This window comes from Pinus tabuliformis, chromosome 5_2, assembly GCF_031772625.1.
Source record: "Pinus tabuliformis cultivar Carrire ecotype Pingquan chromosome 5_2, CPIR1, whole genome shotgun sequence".
In the NCBI taxonomy this organism is placed as follows: Eukaryota; Viridiplantae; Streptophyta; class Pinopsida; order Pinales; family Pinaceae; genus Pinus; species Pinus tabuliformis.
This window is the reverse complement of record NC_142306.1, coordinates 747,284,173-747,289,925: the sequence shown is the minus strand read 5'-3', so window position 1 is coordinate 747,289,925 and position 5,753 is coordinate 747,284,173.

Genomic DNA, 5,753 nt, shown 5'->3' with positions numbered 1-5,753 from the left:
TGGGAAGCTAAAGGGACTGACACAGGCTTCACATTATTCATACCAAACCTCAAAAGTATTTTCTCAACATACTTCTGTTGTGATAGCCACAGCTTACCATTTCCCCTGTCTCTGAAAATCTCCATGCCCAAAATCTGTCTTGCCGCTCCTAGATCTTTCATATCAAACGTCCTTGCCATCTGAGTCTTCAACCTGTTGATTTCTTCAATGCTTTTTCTTGCTAAAAGCATATCATCAACATACAACACTAAGATAATGAACATGCCATTATTTAACTGCTTAAAATAAACACAATGATCATAGTCACTTCTTACATATTTCTGACTCAACATGAAAGAATCAAACTTCTTATACCACTGCCGAGGCGACTGCTTCAGGCCATATAATGACTTCTTGAGCCTGCAGACGAATTTCGCATTGCGATGCTGAACAAACCCTTCCGGTTGTTCCATATATATTTCCTCATCTAAATCACCATGTAGAAATGCAGTCTTAACATCTAACTGCTGCAACTCCAAATCAAACAAAGCCACTAATGCTAACACAATTCTAATTGAAACAATTTTAACCACTGGTGAAAATATCTCATGAAAGTCTATGCCAGCTTTCTGAGAAAACCCTTTTGCAAGCAGCCGAGCTTTGTACCTCTCTTCCGTATCATTCACACCCCGTTTCAGCTTGAAGACCCATTTGCATCCCACAGTTTTCCTGCCTTTGGGAAGTTCAACCAGATCCCACGTACCATTCTTACCTAAGGCCATCATTTCTTCCTTCATGGCTGCTTTCCATTTGTCACTATTTGAACCTTCTACAGCTTCCGGATAGCACAAAGGTTCATCATCATTAGCGATCAAAGCAACTGAAGTAACATGATCATCATACCTTCTCGGACGACGTTTGATCCTTGTAGATCTCCTTAAGAATGTTTCTGGTGCTTCCACAACTGGCTGTCTATCAACTGTAGGAATTTCTTCATGATCACCATCTGAGACCTGTTCATGTCCTCCATCTGAACCCTGTTCATAATCTGATTCTGAAACTTGTTCATGACTAGAATCTAAACTATGGTCGTTATGACTACCATTAGAAATGCTGTCAAACTGAATATGCTGGAAATCAGATACATCATCCTGTTTCAATCTTCTATCTACATCTAACTGTACAAGAGAGGATTCATTAAAATTTACATCTCTGTTGATGATGATTTTGTGGGTAGTAGGATCCCACAATCTAAATCCCTTTGTTCCATCACCATACCCAACAAAGATATATCTTTTCGATTTCGGATCTAATTTAGTTCGCTGATGTTTAGGCACTAGAGCATATGCATCACAACCAAACACTCTAAGTTTAGAATAGTCACAAGGGTGTCCTATCCATACCTCTTGCGGAACCTTGCAGTCTATTGCTGTTGATGGAGATCGGTTTATCACATAACAAGCAGTTGCCACTGCTTCCGTCCACAACTCCTTCGGCAACCCGGCGTTGCTCAGCATACACCTTGCTCTTTCTAGAAGAGTCATGTTCATGCGTTCAGCAACTCCATTCTGCTGAGGAGTATAAACCGTGGTCTTATGTCTCTCGATCCCTGCATCCTTGCAATAGCTGTCAAACTCCTTGGAGGAAAACTCACCACCATTGTCAGTTCTTAAACATTTTATTGTTCTACCAGTGCTGTTTTCTATCAATGCTCTAAACTGCTTGAAAACTGTAAAAACATCAGACTTCTTTTTCAACATGAAGACCCAAACTTTCCGAGAATAGTCATCAATGAATGATACAAAATAAGATGAACCACCATATGACGCTGTAGGGGCTGGACCCCACACATCTGAATGGATATAATCAAGTATGCCTTTACTAGTATGTTTGCCTGTTTTAAACTTTTGTTTACTTTGTTTACCAAACAGACAATGTTTACAGAAATCCAATTTTCCAGATCTTAGATTAGGAAGTAACTTTCAGTCAGCCAAAATTTTCAATCCTCTTTCACTCATATGCCCCAACCTTTGATGCCATAAGTGAATGGAACTACTGTCATGTTCAGACACAGACACATGATCTGACCCAGTTCTACCTTCTAACTGAAATAGATTTCCTACTTTCTTAGCTTTCATCACTAGTAAGATACCTTTATAGATTTTCATTACTCCACCTTGAATTACAGTTTTATATCCATTTGAATCTAGTGCTCCTAATGAAATCAAATTTTTTCTTAAATCTGGTACATGCCTCACATCAGTTAATATTTTGGTTGTGCCATCAAACATTTGTAGTTGTATGCTTCCAATCCCAACAATATTACATGTTACATGATTACCCATGTACACAACACCATCATCAATTGATCTATATGTTTTAAACCAATCTCTATGTATACACATGTGGTTAGATGCCCCGGAATCTAACAACCAATGTTGATCATGTTTTGAAATATTAACTGACAATACTTCATCACTCATACCTGAACTAGATACTAAACCTGTATCTGTGGTGTTGGCTTCCTTCTTTTCTGTCGAAGAGCCTTCTTTAGCAGCCTGCTTTCGCTTCCAACAATCCTTTTTTAGATGTCCAGCCTTGCCACAATGCCAGCACTTCACCTTTGGCTTCTTTCCTTTGGACTTCGAATGAGAGTCACTACGGCTTCCCCCGGAGTGTCTCTCTCGTGAGCAACCTCTGGCCATCATGACCTCTGATGTAGAGGTGTCTGCATTCGACCTCTTCCTCGTCTCCTCAGCCAACAAGGCTCCAACAACATCGTCAAATTCAAGAATTTCTGATGTACTAAAACTTATGGAAGTAACAAAGTGATCCCAGGATTCGGGCAATGAACATAATAAAGTTATCGCCTTATCCTCTGAATCAAATTTCACATGTAGACTGTTTAATTGCACCAACAAGGTATTAAAAACATTCAGGTGATCAGCAATTGAGGTACCTTCTTTCATCCGCAAACTGTAAAGCTGTCGTTTCACGAGAATCCGATTTGTCAAAGATTTCGTCATATAGAGCTTCTCAAGCTTTGACCACAAGCCTGTGGCGGTTTTTTCTGACACAATGTTGAACAGAACATCGTCCGCCAGACATAACCGAATTGCGCTCAGAGCTCTATCGTCCATCTCATCCCATTCATCCTCCGTCATGGAAGAAGGTCTTTTGTTTTTCCCCAACAGTGCTCTCGCCACACCTTGTTGAACCAGCAGATCGTGCATTTTCACCTTCCAGATCTCAAAATTATTCTTGCCATTAAATTTCTCAATTTCAAACCGGGCACTTTGAGTTTTCGCCATTTGATATCAGCAAAAAAAAACACAGTAATCTCCAAATATCCAACCAGCAAATTAAAAAATTGCCTATGCCTTTGTTTTTACATAACAAAAAAAATTGCCCATGTCTTTGTATCTTTTCTTTTAAAAAAAATTTCATTTGCTGGGCAAGTTACATTTATCTCAGATCACGGCCAAACAAAATGTTTTGTTTTCTTAACTTCTCGCTCACACAAATATTCATGCGCACTTCTCAAAAGAATAATATACGTCCTTTTCAAAAAATCTGCAATATCCCACCACATAAACATTCCCACTGCGTTTTATAGCAGAGACTGCGGGTTTTTAACAAATCACACTGTGTTTTGCTTGCTACAAACCTACAACACCGCCAAATAGTTCTTCACGGGCAGCGCAATTTCCAGAACTAAATCGGTTTTGCAGTTTTTGTTAAAAAAAAAAATGAATCCAGCTATAACGTATGAATCGTTTTTTTTAAAACAAAACGCAATGTATTCTGGAAAAAATAAGCATGCTAAGGTGACCAAAGGTTATTAGATTCGAAGACTGATACAGATATTCGATTTGGTAATTGAGCTCTGCGAAGACCTGGCAGTTTCATTTTCCCAGCGATGACTTCCCCTTTGGAATTATATATTGATATATTAGTTTTGCTGTCAATTACCATTATCAAGCCATAACTGTTCACTGTGACTGAACAAAAACATGGAAAGATGCACTTTACCAGACTGCTCGTGATCAACTCTCACATCAATGGAGATCCCTCTCAATAGCGTGCTCAATGGAGATCCACGCAACAGCACTTCACGTTACAGCTCCGGCAACTGCTCTTCACGCCGTTTTTTATGAGCTCCAGCAGTTTATAAAACACCATCAAGCAATTTAATCCGCACCAGCAATTGTATACAGTCCGCCAACACTAACCCATTCACACGCTTGCAGGTTCACCAGCACAGTCCGCCAGCATACGCACGCAGCACCTCAGCGCTCCAGCTCTTCCAGCCAGCACCTCCAACATGCTCTATACCAATTGTTGGAGAGATGCACAACTAAATTAAACAACAAATAACACACCAGGAAAAACAAGCACATAAGACACAACTTTAACGTGGTTCACCCAACCAATCTGGGCTACGTCCACCAAACATAGTCATAAGGAATATATTAATCAAATTAGGAGATTACATCATGAAATCCTCACACTCTCTTAGCAAATCATCCGAAATCATCCGAATGACTGCCTGTTATATAGCATAGACAATCTAACAACCTCATAACTCCCTCACATCAAATATAGGAGGCATTAACTCCCTCCCAACAACCTAGAGGTAATCTAGGAACTGAATTCCTATTGTTGTCATCCTTCAGAGATTTTTGCCTATTTGACTAAAACAGAAAATCTGAACACAAAATTACTTAGAATTTAACCACAAATCACTAATACACTTTCTTTATTAATATATATCCACATCTACATGCATAAATTGCTAGAAATTTTCCTCCACAAAGATAAACATGTTGTTACTATGAAATTTCTATGCCATATTTAATTTTAACACTTAGATTTGAATATTTTGAAATAAAATATATAAAAATAGACTTCATTCATATTCATTAAATTTCAAAATATATTAATTTAAAAGAAAAAATAACCAATAATACGTTTGTGTCTCGCATGATGAAAGAATGAATTGATCATACCCATTTAATAACAAAATACTCACAAAATGGAGAACTTAGTTTCAATCTCCCACGAAAACAATTTTTATCACACAAATCACTTCCACATTCAACCCTCTCAAATAAAATTTGATGCTATAAAACTTGAACCACTGGGTGGAAACTAAGTTGAAACCGATGGAAATTAACAAATGCGTTTTTTGGACAACCTAATGTCATGTTTCCTTTAATCTGTATATTAGAGCCTCAACTCCCAAAAATGTGATGATACGATTGCCAAGATATGGAGCAATGAAACGAAATGTAAATGAAGTGTGAGAGCAAGTGTCATCCATTTCGGCAGACATCACTTTGGAATTGTTTCTTTCCGGCTGACCACCTTTCGCATGGGCGTGGCCTGTCTCCCACAAATAATAGACTACAACTCCACAAATAATAGACTACAACTCATCATTGGGCAACTTTTATCTAGATGACGCATCAAATTCAATTCCGAGGACGAAATCCAGAAATCCAGAGAATGCAGGTTATCGAATGGCCACGTTGATTTCCTCAACGAACCTTCTATTGAATATCAGTCTTGGTGGCATCAACATTTATTTAGTAAAGGCACAAACGTGTGCTGTGATACATCTCAGAATGACGCAATGACAGGCCTCTAGAATGGTCCTCATTGGCACATGTCTATACCCTTAAAATGTCGAACGACTTCTACCTGTTGTCAAATTATTCACCACATATATTTAATTTTATATCTTGACCGGCGGCAATTGTTGAAGTCCATAG